The sequence below is a fragment of the Halichoerus grypus genome, chromosome 3 (assembly GCF_964656455.1).
Source record: "Halichoerus grypus chromosome 3, mHalGry1.hap1.1, whole genome shotgun sequence".
In the NCBI taxonomy this organism is placed as follows: Eukaryota; Metazoa; Chordata; class Mammalia; order Carnivora; family Phocidae; genus Halichoerus; species Halichoerus grypus.
Window position 1 is genome coordinate 78,455,234 of NC_135714.1, and position 21,231 is coordinate 78,476,464.

A 21,231-nucleotide genomic window follows, 5' to 3' on the forward strand; every position below is an offset into this window, starting at 1 on the left:
ACATTCTTCTTCCCTGTGGACCTGTCTCCTGAATATATTTGGGAATAAGCTTCTCACCAGTGTCTATGGGAACTGAGCACCCTTTGCTGAGGATGTTGTTGAGAGGATTCAAACATGAAATGGGAGGCTAGACTTAGTATCATTAAGGCCCTTTTTAATTTTAATATCTTATAATTGACCAGTGGCTACACAAGTAGCAGGCAGCGTTTTCAGTTTTCCTCTTCCACTTGTCCTTATGGAGTGGATGCCTACCTCACAGAATGCGGGTAAAGCAAGGAGCTCCTAAAATGTTCTGCCTTTCCTACCACGGGCCAAATGATATTTCTCACTCAGATGTTAGGAGAGGCTCATTGTCGTGGCCGTGAGCCTCTACCATTGTGGCCAACAGCCAAATAGTGACTGTTTACAGAACTCTTATTATGTGCCAGACATAGCATTTAGTGTTTTACTTGCATTCTCTAACTTAAATGTCAAAATGATTTGAACGCTATTAGTATCTCTTCTGACAAAAGTAAAAGCCTTACTTACCCTATTTCTTGGTAATGTCAGTGTAGAAATAGTCCGGGTTGGGGGCGGGGTGCATAGTACAAGTCAAAGGACTGACTTTTTCCTATGGCATCAATGTAGAGGAGAAGCAAGTTATACCATTTTATCTTGTGGGTAAGTGCATGGGGCAGGCAGTCTGTGTTCAGCTGGTAAGTCTTTCAGTCGTTTGCACTTTTATTCATTTGTGTACTCATTCATTCACCAATATTTAATCAATGTCTTCCAAGCACCAGGCATTGTGCTAATTGATGGAGATAACAAAGAATAAGACAGACGTAGATTGTGCCAGGTGAAGTGTAAAAAGTAAACGAGAGACTGAGATTTCCTCTACATTAATGATGGGGAGTTGGGCACCAGGAGGAAGTAGCTGTGGACCAGCCTAGCCAGAGACTGTAGCACAATAATTATTATTACTTTTACTTGTTAGGAACTTCTTGGGGTTATTTAGCAAATAATTGATGTCAGAAACACAGTCCTTGATATTGTGGGGAAGATCTAATCCTTTTATGATGTGACTCCTGGGCCTGGCCCAAATCATCTGGCTCAGGCTCTTCCCTTCCCAGATAGCACAGGTTGCTTCGGGAGCAGCTGACAGGATACCTTTAGCCCAGTGGGCTACATCTCTTCTCCATATGTCAGTTTTGTAATGAAGCTGTCAGCTAGGGTGATTTATCTTTGTATCATGTGGTCCTTTAAGAATTTCTTTCTTGGATAATTGAATGTCACTCATCCAGGGAAGCTCCTACTTCCTGCATTAGGACGTCAGGGGATGCATGGCAATCAAGAGCTGGATGGCCACATATGGCCCTGCACTATACATTACAGGAGTGGCTCTGCGTGGCTGATTCTCTTGCAGGGAGGAGCAGAGCAGCCGACCAGCTGGAGACCCTAGAGGACTGCAGAACGTGCTAAAAAACTTCTGATACTCTACCTCACTAACTGTAAATGCAAAATTATAAAGCTAAATGTTGAGACATGCCAGAAGAGCTATTTTTACAGTATCCTTGCTGCTTTGACATGCCTTAGGCTCAATGGACTGCAAAAAATATAGGACTTTGAAAGGCAAAAAGATGTTGCACTGGTGACACTCTACTCATCATTAACCCTGTTTTGTTTGACATACTTTGGTGTCTCCTAATATTCGAAGTACTCTTCTGAAATTAAATTCAGGCGATGCATGTGAATCAGGATTTTATTCAAAAGAAAGTTTCTGGGAAGAGAGTGAGTTAATAGTGATAATCTCTGGATGGTGGGATTATGATAGTTTTTAAAGTTCTTTCTTGGTTTCTCTATAGTTTTAACTTTTTAAAAATATGTATGAGTTACTTTTGTAACATAAGCAAAATTAGTTTAAATTTTTGAAGATTTACTCTTTGTCATCCAAAAAAAATGAAAAGAAAGCACGTTATGTAAATGAAATAACTAGTGTCATAAATTCCCTAGAGTTGGGATAAATATTCTCACTATGGAATATGTCATATTAACTAATATTAATTAGTTACATTTTTCATTTATCTTTAGACCACAAGTTGGAAAAAATGCAATGCTATATTGAAAATAGCTTAAACTGATTTTTTGAAAACCATAGAGTTCTAAGTAATGAATCTGTTCCCTGTTCTGGCATTTCCTCTTATAACATACCTCTGCTTGTTAACATATTCAAATTCTTCTTTTTATGGAGTCAATTCGGTATGCAAGTTCTGGGGTGTCTATTCATTAACATCCTCCTGCTGTTCACATTTTATTAATGAAACAACCCATCACCCCCCTACTAGCAGACACTTAATTCCTTCCCAGAATCCATCTGCCTTTCATGGGCTTCAGAATCCAAATTTCTTTGTAAAATCAGCTCTTACAAAGCTTTAATTCCATGATTCAATTAAATAACAGAGACTGTTAGCTATTTCCCAGTATAGAAGCTCTGAAAGTATGTTTTCACTGTGATTACTATTCATATGCTTGGGGGATGGGTGATTAAGGAATTCAGCTGCTCCTTGTCAACTTAGCCATTCGAGTTCTGAATCCATACCAGGCAATTGTGGTTGCCTTCATCTAGCCATTTTGCTGTCCTTTCTTCTGCCTTGCCTTCTTTTCTCTTAAGGATAATACAAGCATCTTTATTAGCACATTTATAAGTTAGTTGTATCAACATCAGGCAGCTTTTGTCAAACTCAATCCAAGGAAACTTCAGAGAGGACCATTTATTGATGTTACATGGAAAAGATTTCAATGTTATTAATTTTGAGAATCTAGAATTCTGAAAAAATATAAACCTGTACTCAGATGAAATTCTTTTTAAACTCATGAAGTCTTCTGTGCTATGTAAGATATATATACATGTATGTTATATATGTATATATGCATATGTCATGCATATATGATGCATATACATGCATATATACATACATAAATATACAAGTACATCTTATGTACATGTATATACATATATGTACATAACTGCACACATACATATATGTACATATACAAGTACATCTTATGTACATATATACATATATACACATATATTACATAACTGCATATATACATATACATAAAACATATGTGTATAGATATATCAGCATTTTCTACATTTGTAAATGTCAAAGGATTATAAAAAAAGAACAGTTTAGCTTCTGCTTCTTCATTGATTTTCCTACTTTTCACGTGTGACACATTACCTTTATTCTCTAGCAAATGAAAAAATGCTCAACTATCAACTAGAATCCTTCCTTTCCTTTCTCCACAGTTACTACTTTGGTTATTTCATCTACTCTCATACCTTTAGATACTAATGGTACAGTGATGACCTCATACTTATATCTGTAGTGTGGATTTCTTTTCTGAACTCCAAACTCATAAATCCAATCACCAAATTGACATCTCCATTTAGATGTCAAGTAGTTGTCAAACTTACCATGTCCTAAACTATCTCCATCCATATTCCCCTTCTACTAGGCTTGCCTTCTCAATTAATGGCAAGTTCATCCTCTGGTTATTCATGTCAATATCCTTGATGTCATCCTGGTTTTCTCTTTGTTTTTTGTTTTGTTTTGTTTTGTTTTTTAAACCCCTGTATCTAATCTCCAAGAAATTCTATTGATCAGACTCAAAATATTTCAGAATTTGGTTATTATATATGACCTGTAACATTTTCACCTGATTCAAGGAACAATAATTATCTTTCACTACTATTATTGTAAAAACTTGAGACTGTATTCCCTACTACTAGTCTTGCTTTTCTACCCTCTACAGTCTATTCTTGACCTAGCGGCCACAGTGATCCTCTTAAAATAAGACATACATAGCATGTCATTTCTGCTCAGATCTCTCTCCTAGTACCCTATGTCCCTCAGAATTAAAGTAAAATGTTTATGTGATCTAAGACTCCACTACCTCTCAGACCTTGGCCCCATGACCCATCCTTTTTCTACAAGCTACACCAGCCACCCTGAACTCCAGACTGTTTTTTAGACTTTAGGCCCTTGTCTCTTCTCTATGTCTAGAATGCATCTCCTCCATGTACCTACATGGCTTCCCTCCCTTTCCTTATCTTCTTTGTGTCTTTGTTCAAAGAAGAGAGGTTAAGAGCCATAATGGTGAAGGGCATGGAGCTGAGAGGCAAGCCACCTGCACTTAGGAGATGGCTCTGCTACTTTCCAGCTTTGTGGATCTTGGGCAAGTTATTAACCTTTCCTTTGGTTTCATTCTCTATGAGTTGGGGTTAATAATAGTACCTACTTCATAGAATTATCATGGAGATTAAATGAGTTAATATTTGAAAAATACTTAGCTTGTAAGGTAGTGTTATAAAAGTGTTTTTTGTAAACAATAAAAATGTCATCTTCTTAATGAGGCCTTCCCTGATCCTCTATTGAAAATTTTAAACCATCTTTAACTCTGTCATTCGCCCTCTTTTTTTGTTTACTCTTTTATACCTACTAATATAAATATACTAATATGCCTTTTATACCTACTAATACTTTTATACCTACTAATAATTGACTCATTTACCTTATTCCCTGCCATTCTTAATAGATCCCAAACTCCATGAAAACGCTGAATTTCACTGTTAATTATCTAAACCAGTGCATGGAATATAGTAGATGCTCAATAGCTATTTGTTGAAAAAATATGAAATCAGTGATGATGCTAACTTTAAATTAACCTAGAATCCTTGATGCTTGAATCCTTCACTTTGGATTTGCAGAGTCTTTTAGGATATATCATGGTGTAATTTGAAATGTAGCTAGTTACATTGTTTGGGTTTTTATCCTATCAGAACAGGGTCATTGGCTCTCTCTCCAGAGTGGCATTTTGTGTGATGTCACCTTAACTATGAAACCTTGCTAGAGATAAATTGCTAATATAACTTGCAGGCAGAGAAGTCAGATTAATGCTATTTGGCTGCATTCTAAATGTCATTGTTTTTATTTCAAAAGGCCAGGAAATAACATTTAAAATATTTGTATCACCGCTATTTAGCCTCAATGCATTTAGCAAAAAAACAGAATCTGAGCTATCTCTTTTTACCATTTTAACAATAGAGACTTTATAGAGATACAGTATCTCTTGGCACTTAGTAGGTCTTTGTTTAAATTATTTAGTGAAAAAACACCCTTTGAGTAAATCTTGTGACTTATGAAAATCCACTTTTCCCCATAGAAAGGAGAATCAACATGATTCCTAAGCACTGTGATATGAATAAAGATAAATGAATAAAGACAAGTGTAAATATAAATATGTAAGTTCTGATGTCTTTGTCTCCCTGAAAAAGAGTTAAAATTACTAACCAATTAGGGATTAATGATTAATTAATAACATTCATTTTCTTTCCATCAAAAATTCATTGAGATAATGTGTGTGATTATACACAATGGGGAAATATTTTTTTCCTAAATTTAATTTTCAATATTTTATTGATGGTGGTGGGTTGGAAATGAAACATTTTGAATAGTTCAAGAAAGCAGACTAGGAATTGACAGCATTTCTTTCAGAGAACTCATTCAATAAATATTCATATCTGATGTGTTTCAAAGATCTTCTCGTGAAGATTATATTTCACATTTTTTTAGAAGAAATATTAACCTGTAAGGGGATTAGGAATATTTAGATACTTGAATTATTAGCATAATTGAGGAATTATGTAATCACAACAGAGAGAAGCATTGTAATCATTCCTATCTGACAAATACGTTTATTGTTAAATTGATGCCATGAGCTTTTTAGTTATGAATTTTTTAAAAATTCCGGGCAGAAATGTATAGTTAAAAGGTTAATACTTCAAGAGAAAGAAAAGACAGGACTATGGAAAATGTTTGCAAATCGTATATATGATAAAGAACTTTTATTTAGATATATAAGGGACTTTCAACATTCAATAACAAAAAACAAACAACCCAATGAAAACTTCGGCAATCAATTTAAACACTTGTTGAAAGAAAATACAAAGAGAGCAAATAAGCACATGGAAAAAAGTCTTAGTATCATTAATCATTAGGAAAATGCAAGCTGAAATCACAATTAAATACTGCCTTCCACATATTAGAATGTCTACAATTCAAAGACTGACTATACCAAGTATTGCAGGTATTTGAATCAACTGGAATGCTCATAAACTACTGGTTGGTTTGTAAAACATACCATTTGGAAAATAGTTTTGCAATGTCTGAGAAAGTTAACATACACCTACCACATGCTTAGTCATTTCACTAAGTAACAAAGATAAATGAAAGCATATATTCGTAAAAAGAGTTTTATATGAATGCTCAGAGCAGCTTTATTTGTAATAACCCCAAGCTGGAAACAACCCAAATGTTCATCTAGATAACCAAGTTATATACATCTACACATCGAATTCCTACTCAGAAATAAAAAGAATGAACAGCTGATACATCTAACCGCATAGATAAATTTCAAATAACGATGCTGAATAAAAGAAGCTCAACAACAAAACTATATACTGCATGGTTCCATTTTTATGAAATTCTATAAAATGGAAACTAATCGCTAGAGACAGAAAGCAAATGAGTTGTTCCTTGGGGACTGAGAGAGTAGGGAAAGGATGGAGTGAGGGAAATAAAGGGTCACAAGAAAATTTTGGGGTAGGGATGGATATTTGCTGTCTTAGTCATGCTTATTGTCTTACAGGTGTATACAAATGTCAGAACTTATTAAATTGTATACTTTAAATACACTTTGTTGGATTATATTGCTGTATAGCTGTTTAAACACACACACACACACACACACACACGCATTGAGAAGAAAGAATTGAACGTATTGTTCCCATGACTATCATGGACAAATCTATGCCTCCATGAATCTACATCACCAACTCTGCAGTCAAAACTGTGCAGGCTCAGCAAGAGGCAGGAGGCTCAGATCATGCCCTGGAGAAGGACATCTGTTAGCAAGATGTGTGCTAAGGTATCAGAAAATCCTACGAGATATTATTTTTGGGGTCTTGGAACACTAAAAAAATGTTTCCATATAAATTAATGGTAAGTGCCTCTTTGCTTTACACCATTCTGGCTTATGAAAATTTTAATAGGAAGCCTCCACTTTCAGATAGCAGGAGAAACCTATATTTGCTATCAACTATCTTGGTCTAGGCAGTGGAAAAAGTCATGTTTCCCATAACACTTATTTTTCTATATGAGTATATTGTCCATTAAAAAAAAAAAACCTAGTTACAATATTTATAGACAAAGCTTTTTTGATAATCTTAGGAAAAAGGTAAGAAATAGAGGTAATTATAAATTTGTTAGTGTTCCCTAGTCCTGAAGGTACAATATCAGATTAAAAATATGCTAGATATTATAATATGCAACCACAGTTTAAAAAAGCAAAGCAGAATATCCTATATGCTTTAATTCTATATGAGAACCGAATCTAAATATATTTGTATCTTTATCCAAGTTTTGATTTTTATTTATAAATCTAAAATAAGAAAAGAAGACAAAAAAAATTTGCTAAGTAGAAGAAAGTGAACATTATCAATACATACACTTATTCTATTAGGCTGTTGCCTTGAATTTGCGGAATGCAGACTAGTAAGAGAGTGTAGTATTCCTGGGGGCTGCAATCTCATAGAACCTCAAAACTACCACAGGTTTTACCTCCAGAAAGTCCGCCAGGTCTTCAGGATGAATCCTCAGGAAAGATCCCCTCGTGTTTCTGGCGGCAGGTAGTGAAGAGTACTCATTGTGGAAATATACCCACAGAGTTCTCTATAATAAATGTCTATTCTCCAGGAGAACAGGCTGTGCCAGATCCTTCTGCTAGATGAGCTAAAGACATTCTCCCCACTCCAGACTCTTTCTTAAATCACCTAAAGGGTAGGGGGAAGAAAAGCTATACCACTAGAGAAAAACTTGTGGAAATCACAGACCAGAGACATAGGCTCACTACTTAAAGACTGAGACATAACCTTAAGATATTAGAATGCTTCCTATCGTCAACACATCACTACTATAACAACAGAGCTCCAGCAAAATAGCAGTGGATTATAGCTGAAAGAGCTGCAAAAAAAAGACTCTCCAGGAGAAGTAGTACTTAGAGAAGCCCAAAGTCAAGCGGGGAGACAACAAATGCACAAACAAGCAAGCAAACAAACAAACAAACAAACTCACTAGAGGAATACAAAGTCTCTGGCACCTGCAGTTACAGCAAACATCAATCACAGCCCAACTCCTACCCAGATTAACATAAATCCTCGCAATAAAGCCCTATTTATCTCATTACCTATTAGCTAATACACATCCAGCTTTCAACAACAAAAAAAAATTACAAGGCATTTTGAAAGACAAGGTAAAACAGTCTGAAGAGACAAAGCAATCATTGGAATCAGACTTAGATATGACCCAGACGTCGGAATTAGAAGAACCTAGACACAGATGTTATGTCTTTCGCAAAAATTAACTCCAAATGGATCATAGACTTAAATGTAATGTGCAAAACTATGAAACTTCTAGGAGAAAACAGAAGAAAACTAATGTGATTTTTTTTTTGTCTAGCAACGAGTTTTTAGATACAATACCAAAAGCACAATCCATAAAAAAAATTAAGTTGGATTTCATTAAAATTTTATTTATTTTTATTTTTTTAAAGATTTTATTTATTTATTTTTGTGAGAGAGAGAGAGAGAGAGGGAGAGAGAGAGCAAGCATGAGCTGGCAGAGGGGTTTAGGGTAGGGGCAGAGGGAGAAGCAGACTCCCTGCTGAGCAGGGATCCCAATGTGGGACTCCATCCCAAGACCCTGCGATCATGACTTGAGCCAAAAGTAGATGCACAACCGACTGAGCCACCCAGGCATCCAGACTTCATTAAAAATTTTAAAATCTTCTCTAAGAAAGGTACTGTAACAAACTGGATCAAAATATTTGAAAAAAAAACACATACATGATAAAGAATTTGTACCCAGAATATACAAAGAATTCTTAAAATCAACAATAAGAAAAGTTACAACATAATTAAATAATGGGCAAAAAGTCTAAATAGACAACTCACCAAGAAAGATATGCAAATGGCGACCATATAAAAAGATGCTTAGTGTCATATCTCATTAGGGAATTACAAACCCAAACAAAAATGAAATAACACTTCACAGCTATTAGAATGGCTAAACTCCAAAAATCTAACAATGCCAATTGCTGGCAAGGATGCAGAGCAACAGGAATTCTCTAATCTTTGCTTTTGAGAATGTAAAAAATAGGCAGCCACTTTGGAGACAATTTGACAGTGTCCTGCAAAACTAAACACTTCCTTACCACACCATCTTGCTCCTTCTCACTTGTTCCTCTATCTTTACCATCAGTCTTACTTGTATATATTTACCCAGCTGAAAGGAAATATTCTGTTCTACACGTGGATGTTCAGAGAAGCTTCATTCATAATCTCCAAAAACTGGAAGCCACCAAAGTGTCCTTCAAAAGGTGAATGGATAAATAAACTGTGTATCCACAATGCAATATTATTCAGTGATAAAAAGCAATGAATCCCAAGCCATAAAAAGGCATGGATGAGTCTTAAATACAAACTTCTAAGTGAAAAAAAAAAAGCCAATATAAAAAGACTACATAATCTGATACCAATTATATCAAATTCTGTCAAAGCCATAACTATAGAGATAGTAAACCAGAGCAGTAGTTGTCAGGGGCTTGGGGGTAGAGTGGGGAGAGGTTGAACAGGGGAAGCACAAAGGACATTTTAGGGCATGAAACCTTTATGCTATTGTAATGGTAGATACAGGACACTATGCATTTGTCAAAGCCCATAGAAATTTGTGGTACAATGAGTACACATTTATATATGCAATTTTAAAATAAAATGCTTTAGGAGGTCACTAGATCCTAGGATGGAATATAAAATGTGACAAAACAATCTAACTATATTATAAATGTTTGATCCAACCTCACTGAAATGAATGGAAGGAGGAAAGTGCTGACCTATATAATTTTGGGAATGATTGGTGTCTCTAAGACTAAAGGCAAAAGAAACTGTATGTAAGCATTGTATTCTAGTTGGTAAAGTTGTTTCCCACAGAGTAAGGGCTGATACTGCTACTCAAGTATACTGGAACTGAAAAATTAAATAAATGAATTGTGGATAAATAAAACAGGTTTCTCATTGTTGGAGTGGGAGGTTACAGATATTCAAGGATAGGAGGATAGAATTATCCATGTGGAATGGCTTAGAGTTAGGCATACAAATATAAACACATGTTTATTTTAATATAAAGATGATTACATATAAAAATATTTATATACATATGTATACACACTGATTAGTATATGTATATATATTTCCTTGCTCTGTGGCTAAGTGGCCCGAGGAATAATGACATCCCAGCAGCGGCTGGACATCCATTTCTTTTATTAAAGATTTTATTTATTTGAGAGAGAGAGAGAGCATGAGCTGGGGGAGGGGAGGAGTAAAGGGAGAAGCAGACTCCCCACTGAGCAGTGAACTGGACACAGGACTTGAGGTTCAATTCCAAGACCCTGGAATCATGACCTGAGCCGAATGCAGATGTTTAACCCACTAAGCCACTCGGGCACCCCTGGACATCACTTTCTAATGACATTCTCCTCTAAAGAAATCAGAGCTCCTTGAAAAATGGCTGATTCTAGGACTAGGACAGAAAATACACAAGATGAATCTACAACATCTTGCAGTGCCAGAAAGGAAAGAAGTGCTGAGAAGAAAAAGATAGAATAATGGGGGTGTATAAAAGACATACAGGTGCCAACTGAAAGAGCTCCCAATGGTCAAAGCTGGAAAAATGTGAGTAACAAAATAAATGAATATTGGATTATAACTCAATGTATAAAATTAATATTCATGAGTTCATGCTGATATAAATAAATAAATAAATAAATAAATAAATAAATAAATAAATAAATAAAATACAAGAGACTAGACAAAATTCTTATGTGGAAGAATTCCAAATAATTTATATAGATACTCTACCCTCAATTAAGTGAAGTGTAACTCCCTACTTCTCAAGTGTGGATTTCATACTAACTTCCTTCCAAAGAATATAATGGGGAATGGGAGAAAAAGAACTGGAGAGTGGATAAACCTGACACATACCCCCTCAGTCAAGTGATCAAAGTCAGCCTCAACAGTGATAAATTATGTTGATAGTATTAACCTTGATGTAATATCATGAAAATGGCATGTGATCTATGAGGCCTTCCTTTGTAACCCCAATCTAATCAAAAGAAAAACATCACACAGATCCCAAAATAAGTATGTTCTACAAAAACCTCACTAGTAACTCTTCAAAATTTTCAAGGTCATCAAAAGCAAGTAATATTTGAGAAACTGTCACACCAAGAGGAGCCTAAGGAGGACATGACTGGGATACGTGGTATCCTGGATGGGATACTGGAACAGAAAAAGGACATTAGGTGAAAACTAACAATGTCTGAATATAATTAAAACTTCAGTTAAAAATAAAAGATCAATAATTGATCATTAACTGTACAAATGCACCATATTAAATAAGATGTTAATAATAAGAGAAAACTAGATGTAGGGTATATGGGAACTGTCTGGACTACTTCACAGTGAGTCTGTAAATCTAAAATTGTTCTAAAATAAAAATCTTATTAAACATCATAATGATAGAAATATATGGTTTACACATCACATGACTCATTTTTATTGTGATATAATTAACATGTAATATATGTGTTTCAGGTGTACAACACAATTCACTCTATATCTTTTTTTTTTAAATTATGTTATGTTAGTCACCATACAATACATAATTAGTTTTTGATGTAGTGATCCATGATTCATTGTTGTCATATAACACCCAGTGCTCCATGCAGTATGTGCCCTCCTTAATACCCATCACTGGGCTAACCCATCTCCCCCCTCTCTAAAATCCTCAGTTTGTTTCTCAAAGTCCATAGTCTCTCATGTTTCTTCTCTCCCTCCCATTCCCCCCCTTCATTTTTCCCTTCCTTCTCCTAATGTCCTCCATGCTATTCCTTATGTTCCACAAATAAGTGAAACCATATGATAATTGACTTTCTCTGCTTGACTTATTTCACTTAGTATAATCTCCTCCAATTCCATCCATGTTGATGCAAAAGTTGGGTATTCATCCTTTCTGATGGCTGAGTAATATTCCATTGTATATTTGGACCACATCTTTATCCATTCATCTGTTGAAGGGCATCTCGGCTCTTTCCAGTTTGGCTATTGCAGACATTGCTGCTATGAACATTGGGGTGCATATGGCCCTTCTTTCACTACATCTGTGTCTTTGGGGTAAATACCCAGTAGTGCAATTGCTGGATCATAGGGTAGTTCTAGTTTTAATTTTTTTGAGGCACCTCCACACTGTTTTCCAAAGTGGCCATACCAACTTGCATTCCCACCAACAGTGTAAGAGGGTTCCCCTTTCTCCACAACCTATCCAACATTTGTTGTTTCTTGCCTTGTCAATTTTTGCCATTCTAACTGGTGTAAGGTGGTATCTCAATGTGGTTTTGATTTGAATTTCCCTGATGGCTAATGATGATGAACATTTTTTCAAGTGTCTGTTAGCCATTTGTATGTCTTCTTTGGAGAAGTGTCTGTTCATATCTTCTGCCCATTTTTTGACTTGATTATTTGTTTTCTGGTTGTTGAGTTTGAGAAGTTCTTTATAGATCTTGGATACCAGCCCTTTATCTGTAGTGTCATTTGCAAATATCTTCTCCCATTCTGTGGGTTGCCTTTTTATTTCGTTGACTATTTCCTTTGCTGTGCAGAAGCTTTTTCTCTTGATGAAGTCCCAAAAGCTCATTTTTGCTTTTGTTTCACTAGCTTTTGGAGATGTATCTTGAAAAATTGCTGTTGCTGTGGCCGATGTCAAAGAGGTTACTGCCTATGTTGTCCTCTAGGATTTTGATGGATTCCTGTCTCACATTGAGGTCTTTCATCCATTTTGAGTTTATCTTTGTGTATGGTGTTAGAGAATGGTCCAGTTTCATTCTTCTGCATGTGGCTGTCTAATTTTCCCAGCACCATTTATTGAAGAGACTGTCTGTTTTCCATTGCATATTTTTTCCTGCTTTGTCGAAGATTATTTGACCATAGAGTTGAGGGTCCATATCTGGGCTCTCTATTCTGTTCCATTGGTCTATGTGTCTGTTTTTGTGCAGTACCATGCTGTCTTGGTGATCACTGCTTTGTAATATAGTTTGAAATCAGGCAACGTGCTGCCCCCAGCTTTGTTTTTCTTTTTCAATATTTCCTTGGCGATTTGGAGTCTTTTCTGATTCCATACAAATTTTAGGATTGTTTGTTCCAGCACTTTGAAAAATGTCATTGGAATTTTGATCGGGGTGGCATTGAAGATACAGATTGCTCTGGGTAGCATAGACATTTTAACAATGTTTATTCTTCCGATCCATGAGCATGGAAGGTTTTTCCATCTTTTTGTGTCTTCTTCAATTTCTTTCATGAGTGTTCTGTGGTTCCTAGAGTATAGATCCTTTACCTCTTTTGTTAGGTTTATTCCGAGGTAGCTTATGATTTTTGTTGCTATTGTAAATGGAATCGTTTCTCTAATTTCTCTTTCTACAGTTGCATTGTTAGTGTATAAGAAAGCAACTGATTTCTGTGCATTGATTTTGTATCCTGCCACATTACTGAATTGCTGTATGAGTTCTAGTAATTTGGGGCTGGAGTCTTTTGGGTTTTCCACATAAAGTATCATGTCATCTGCAAAAAGAGAGTTTGACTTCTTCTTTGCCATATTTGAATACCTTTTATTTCTTTTTGTTGTCTGACTGCTGTTGCTAGGACTTCTACTACTATGTTGAACAATAGTGGCGAGAGTGGGCATCCTTGATGTGTTCCTGATCTTAAGGGAAAGGCTCTCAGCTCTTCCCCATTGAGGATAATATTCACTGTGGGTTTTTCATAGATGGATTTTATCCCTCTATCTCTATACTCTGAAGAGTTTTAATCAGGAAAGGATGCTGTATTTTCATCAAATGCTTTTTCTGCATCAATTGAGAGGACCATATGGTTCTTCTCTCTCCTCTTATTAATGTGTTCTATCACATTGATTGATGTGCAAATGTTGAACCACCCTTGCATCCCAGGGATAAATCCCACTTGGTCGTGGTGGATGATCCTTTTAATGTATTGTTGGATCCTATTAGCTAGGATTTTGTTGAGGATTTTGGAATCCATATTCATCAGGGATATCAGTCTGAAATTCTTCTTTTTGATGGGGTCTTTGCCTGGTTTGTGGATTAAGGTAATGCTGGCCTCATAGAATGTGTCTGGAAGCTTTCCTTCTGTTTCTATTTTTTGAAACAGCTTCAGTAGAATAGGTATTATTTCTTCTTTGAATGTTTGGTAGAATTCCCCAGGGAATCCATCAGGCCCTGGACTCTTGTTTTTTGGCAGGTTTTTGATCACTGCTTCAATCTCGTTACTGGTTATTGGCCTATTCCGGTTGTTGATTTCTTCCTGTTTCAGTTGTGGGAGTTTATAGGTTTCCAGGAAGGCATCCATTTCATCCAGGTTGCTCAGCATATTGGCATATAGTTGTTGATAATAATTTCTAATAATTGTTTCTATTTCCTTGGTGTTAGTCATGATCTCTCCCCTTTCATTCATAATTTTATTAATTTGGGTCCTTTCTCTTTTCTTTTGGATAAGTCTGGCCAGTGGTTTATCGATCTTAATTCTTTCAAAGAACCAGCTTCTAGTTTTGTTGATCTGATCTACTGTGTTTCTGGTTTCTAATTCATTGATTTCTGCTCTAATCTTAATTATTTCTCTTCTAATGCATAGCTTAGGCATTGTTTGTTGCTTTTTCTCTAGTTCTTTAAGGTATAGAGTTAGTTGGTGAATTCGGGATTTTTCTATTTTTTTTGAGTGAGGCTTTAATGGCTATGTATTTCCCCCTTAGGACCACCTTTACAGTATCCCATAGGTTTGGACCGATATGCTTTCATTCTCATTGGTTTCCATGAATTGTTTAAGTTCTTCTTTGATTTCCTGGTTGACCCAAACATCCTTGAGCAGAGTGGTCTTTAGCTTCCAAGTGTTTGAATTTCTGCCAAATTTTTTCTTGTGTTTGAGTTCCAGTTTTAAAGCATTACAGTCTATGAATGTGCAGGGAATAATCTCAGTCTTTTGGTATTGGTTGAAACCTGATTTGTGACCCAGTATGTGGTCTATTCTGGAGAAAGTGCACTCGAGAAGAATGAGTATTCTGTTGTTTTAGGGTGGAAAGTTCTGTATATATCTATGAGGTCCATCTGGTCTGGTGTGTCATTCAAAACTCTTGTTTCTTTGTTAATTTTCTGCTTAGATGATCTGTCTATTGCTGACAGTGGAGTATTGAGGTGTCCCATAATTAACGTATTGTTATCAATATGACTATTTTGGTTAATAGTTGGCTTATGTAGATGGCTGCTCCCATGTTGGGGGCATAGATATTTACAATTGTTAGATCTTCTTGTTGGATAAACCCTTTAAGAATGATATAGTGTCCTTCTGTGTCTCTAACCACAGTCTTTAGTTTAAAATCTAATTTGTCTGATATAAGAATTGCTACCCCAGCTTTCTTTTGCGGGTCCATTGGCATGGAAGATGGATCTCCATCCCTTCACTTTCAGTCTGGATGTATCTTTAGGTTCAAAATGAGTCTCTTGTAGACAACATATGGATGGGTCCTGTCTTTTTATCCAATCTGCAACCCTGTGCCATTTTATGGGAGCATTTAGGCCGTTCATGTTGAGTGTGATTATTGCAAGATATGAATTAATTGTCATCATGTTGCCTGTGAAGACCTCGTTTTTATAGATTGTCCCTCTAAATTCCTTTTCTATATCACTCTTGGGGTCTTTCTCCTTTTATAGAACCCCCCTTAATATTTCTTGCAGGGCCAGCTTAGTGGTCATATATTCTTTCAGTTTCTGCCAGTCTTAGAGGCTCTGATCTCTCCATCCATTCTAAATGACAGCCTTGCAAGATAAAGTATTCTTGGCTGCATGTTCTTCTCGTTTAGTACCATGAATATGTCTTGCCTTTCTGGTTTGCCAGGTCTCTGTGGTTAGGTCTGATGTTATTCTGATGTTCCTCTGTCTGTCCATAAGGAATCTCTTCCCCCTAACTGCCCTTAAGATGGTTTCCTTGGTTCTAAGATTTGCAAGTTTTACTATTACATGCCAGGGTGTTGGCCTGTTTTCCTTCATCTTGGGAGGGTCCTCTCTGCCTCTAGGACACGAATGTTTGTTTCATTCCCCAGAATAGGGAAGTTCTCAGCTACAATTTGCTCAAATATATCTTCTAGTCCTCTCTCTCTCTCCACCCCATGAGGGATTCCAATAATTCTGGCATTGGAACATTTCATGGTGTCACTTATTTCTCTGATTCTATTTTCATGGATTCTGAGTTGTTTTTCCCTGGCCTCCTCTTTTCCCTTTTTGTCTATTAATTGGTCTTCTAGGTCACTAATTCGTTCTTCTGTCCCGCTTACCCTAGCTGTTAGATTATCTAGATTAGATTGGATCTCATTGATAGCATTTTTAAATTCTGCCAATTCCGCTTTCATTTCTGCCCTTAGAGACTCTATGTTGCCATTAATTGATTTCTCTATTCTAGGTATTGTTTTCACAATTGCCTGCCTGAATTCCATCTCCAATATCTTGGTTATATCCGAATCCATTTGTAAATCTGTGGCATAAGTCATAGTCTCTGAGTCTTTCCTATTTTGGGGGTTCTTCCTCCTAGTCATTCTGTTGAGGGGTGGTTGAGGGGATGTATAGAGTCCAAATTATTGACCACAACCCAAGCAAGAGGCACCTGTTTTATAGGGACATTAGGATTGCTGGCCTCTTGTTTTCCCAACCTGTCTTCTGGGGGAGGGGCCCGCTGTGCTGTTACTCAGGCAACCCTGTTTGGGCAGAGTTGCCCTGCCCCCCTGTGGCAGGGGATGGGCTCAGTAAAAAAATGATTTTGGGGGGCATTTGTTCTCTGGCGGCTTTCCCTGGCGGCTTTCTGCATCTCTTCTGAGAGTCAGAGCAGAAGAGACAGTGTCCAACCCTCTGCCTCAGAGCAGAGAGATTGCAGTCTGTTCTTCAGTGAGCTCTCTAGGCCACACTATCTCTGTTTCTGTCTGTGTTGCTATAAACTGCGGCATCCTGGGTTGTGTGCCCCTCCACATCACTCCCAGTCCTCGCCTCCAGGTTGGGGCATGTCTCTGCCCTTGGTGCTTCTAAAACCACCAGCCACCCCCAGTTCGCAGGGGCAGGTTTCTGTCCAGGGGGCTGCCCTAAGGTCCTTTCCCTGCCGGTACTGGTCTGCGAGTCTGTGCCTGGTCCCAAGCGCAGGAGGCTATCGCTCACCAGTGGTGAGGATCCTGAGGGTTGGTTCCCTCCCCCTTCCATTTATCCTCTGATATCTGCCCATGGAATCATGGATCCCCACTTCCTACCTCAAAACCAACCACCTGCGATATTCTGTTTGTGGAGATCCAGATCTATCTTCTTACATCTCAGGCTTATTTTGTGGGTGTTCAGAGTGGTCTGGTAGATATCCAGCTCAATTCCAGGTACTGGTTGGAATAGGGTCCCCTACTCCTCCACCATCTTTTCCTCCCTCCCCCCACTCCATATCTTTAAATATTGTGAAATGACAACCAAAATAATTCTAGTTAACATCCAACACCATATAGTTAGAATTGTTTTCCTGTGATAAGAACTTTGAAGGTGTACTTTCTTTGTGACTTTCAAATATCCAGTACAGTATTACTAATAGTCACTATGCTATACATTACATGCCATGACTTATTTATTTTATAACTGTAAATTTGTACCTTTTCACCACTTTCACCCATTTTTCCCACTTGCATCCCCCACCTCTGGCAACCACCAATCTGTTCTCTGTATTGTATTTGTATATTATATTTTGTTTTTTTGTTTACTGTTTTTGTTTTCAGATTCCACATATAAGTTAGATCATACAGTATTTGTCATTGTCTGACTTATTTTACTTAGCATAATGTCCTCTAGGTCCATCTATGTTGTTGCAAAGAGCAAGAGTTCCTTTAATTTATGGATGAATAATATTCCATTGTGTGTGTGTGAGTGAGTGTTTATTAAATACATCACATTTTCTTTAGCCATGCATCCACTGATGGACACTAAAGTTGTTTCCATATCTCGGAATTTTCAGCTATTGTAAATAATGCAGGGATGAAATGGGGACACATATATCTTTTTGAATTAGTGTTTTCATTTTATTTTGGGGGGTGTGGGGAGGGGAAGAGGGAGAGGGAGAAAAAATCCTAAGCAGGCTCCAAGCCCAGCAGGGGTCCCAACTCGGGGATTGATCTCACAACCTTTGATAATGACCTGAGCCAACATCAAGAGTCAGACACTTAACCAACTGAGCCACACAGGTGCCCCTGTTTTCTTTTGATAAATACCCAGAAGGGAAATTGCTGGATCATATGGTAGTTCTATTTTTAACTTTTTGAGGAACCTCCATACTGTTTGTGACTTTACAAAACTATAACTTAGAAAATTATTCTACTCCATGTTAGTCAAACAAATATCTCCTTTTAGTTATAATTTTCTACCTCTCTTCATCAATGAGATTAAGGAAAAAGGTTCAATTCTTATTAAAAAACAATTAGAAATAAGTTCTTTGTTTCCTCCTGATTAGGAATAAACATAAGAATCTTGTGACCTCATTATATGACTCAAGATACTTATTGAGAGTAGAAAACTATAGTGACAAATTACAACACCTTTGAGAGCCTGATTGAGTTTATCTCAGTAGTGGTAGGTCACAGGGAAGGACTCTGAAGTGTCACAATTATCAGTGTGGTTGTCATTGTTGCATTACCCCCTCTGGCTTTATCTGAATTAGCTTCTTAAATCTGTTTTATGTTTCCCCCCTACAGTGTCAGGTGCACTCCAGTTTGGGTGCTCATCCCACCTAAATCAGAAAGTGTGTCAATGCCTTATCCATCTTCCCAAGATTTAGAGTTAAGTCATCATCCTGCACCCAATTCCTTGCAGGTTTAACACTGAATTCTTATGGAACCTAAGTCACACTTCTATCTTTCTTCCTCAAACCTCTAATATTGACTCTGTTCATGTAACGAGGTTTCCTATCTTAGTTTATTCTCTCATAACTTAAATTCATAATTAATAATGATCACTCATAACTAATTAAATTTAATTTAATATTTCATAATTTAGTTTAATTGGTACACTTCACAAGACCAATCACCCCACTCTAGAAAAGAGTCCTGCTCTCAATCTCAGCTCACCATCTTAGAATCTTTGTTTTCCAATCCATTATTAGTACTTTTCCAAGGAACAGAAAGCTGATCAGGCATAGAGTATGAGACCATATATCCATGAACAAGTTTAGATTCTGTTTCCTTTATCTGGTATCATCTCAACTTCAAAATTATAACAGCTGTTATTAAGGTTTCCATTTTTTTATTTTTACTATATCCCAGAAATTCTTTTCCACAATTCAATCTAACAAAATTATCTTTTATACAATATACATATATTTTAAAATAGTCGTATTTTATATATCTATAAATACAAAAAAATGTATTTATATATAAAATTTATTTTAATGTTTTAATTTAACAGAACCGATAGTATAAATTTATAATCGGGTGACTTAGCATTTAGTATATGTTGGTACTATTGGGTTTTTTTTGGCAGTAAGAAAAGAAAAAGATTAGAACAGGCAGCAAGGAAAAGGAGATGGTGCATTATAATTATGAAATGTTTGTTATGTTTTAGGAATAAGTGTTGGATCCACCCTCTGGACAATTTTGAAAATATTTTCATCTCTGTAGGAATAGATATCTTTCATATACCATCTCTATTTTTCAAAATGTCTTTTCATAGAACTTGCTAAAGATCTTTTGTCAGCTTAAATACTATCACACCATTCAAGAAAAAGAAGTCAATTTTTATCTTGATTTTTTTTCATGCTTTTAGATTTGCAAAAATTCAATAGTATTTGGGTAATATAACTTTTTTACTAATGTTTCTCCCAAAATCTCAATACAGACCCAGGATAATACATTTCAGTCAAAACTGAGAGCAGACTAAACTACTTGAATAGATAACATTTAAAATAATTCACTAAAATCTTGAGGTGTTTCCTTTTCAGTCCTGAGCCAATAAGACCATATTATAAATAATAGGACCTATTGAATGCTTTCAGACTCAGATCACCTCACTATTTATTTGATGTAGTGCAGTTCTAGGAGAGGTACCTCTATCTTCAAATGTTGATGAGTTGATGATATGATATGTTACTATCTGGGAAATTAATTGAGTCTTCATTTCTTGAGCTATGAATATGAATTTAATGTGTCTTTATCATTTAGCTAGTGACATAGCTACCACATAACCATATAAAGACCAATAAACCAACAATATTGATCATTAATATTATTGCCAAAAAGCAGCCATTGAAATATCTATGTCAATACATGTGAAGGGAAGAAAAATGATACAAAACTGCTTATATTGTATGATCTTAAATATAATAAAAACATACAGAAAAAGACTAGAGATTTCCTACTTGTGTAATTTGTTTAAATATTAGAATTATGGATGACATTTTGCTTCTTTATATTTGTCTATACTTTATCTTTCCTCTTTGTAAGAAAGAAACACTGTTTTTATGACCAGAAATGAATTGAAAAATAAAACTCCATTAAATAAAAATAAATTAAATACAAAATGTCATTGTAAATCCCATTTGGCCAAAGGATGTGCAAATCCCAGTCTCTTTCTAGTGCCCATCCACCTGTTATCTTTTTGTGTATCATACATACATTACCTCAGGTTAACCTTCATAACAACCTTGGTTGGTTAAACAGAGATTATTTTCCCAATTTATAACAAAGAATATAGAGATCAGTTAAGTAAAAAGACTCACCCAAGTTGTCACAATTAGAAAGTGGTAAAATAGGGAAAATTCCAGTTTCTTAGATTCCTATTCAGGTGCTTGCCATTGTACCATATTGCCCTGTTTCCACTCTTGAACCCTTTTTTTTTTTTTAAGATTTTATCTATTTATTTGTCAGATAGAGAAGAGCAAGAGAGCGCACAAGTAGAGGGAGAGGCAGGCAGAGGGAGCAACAGGCTCCCTGCTGAGTGAGAAGCCTGATG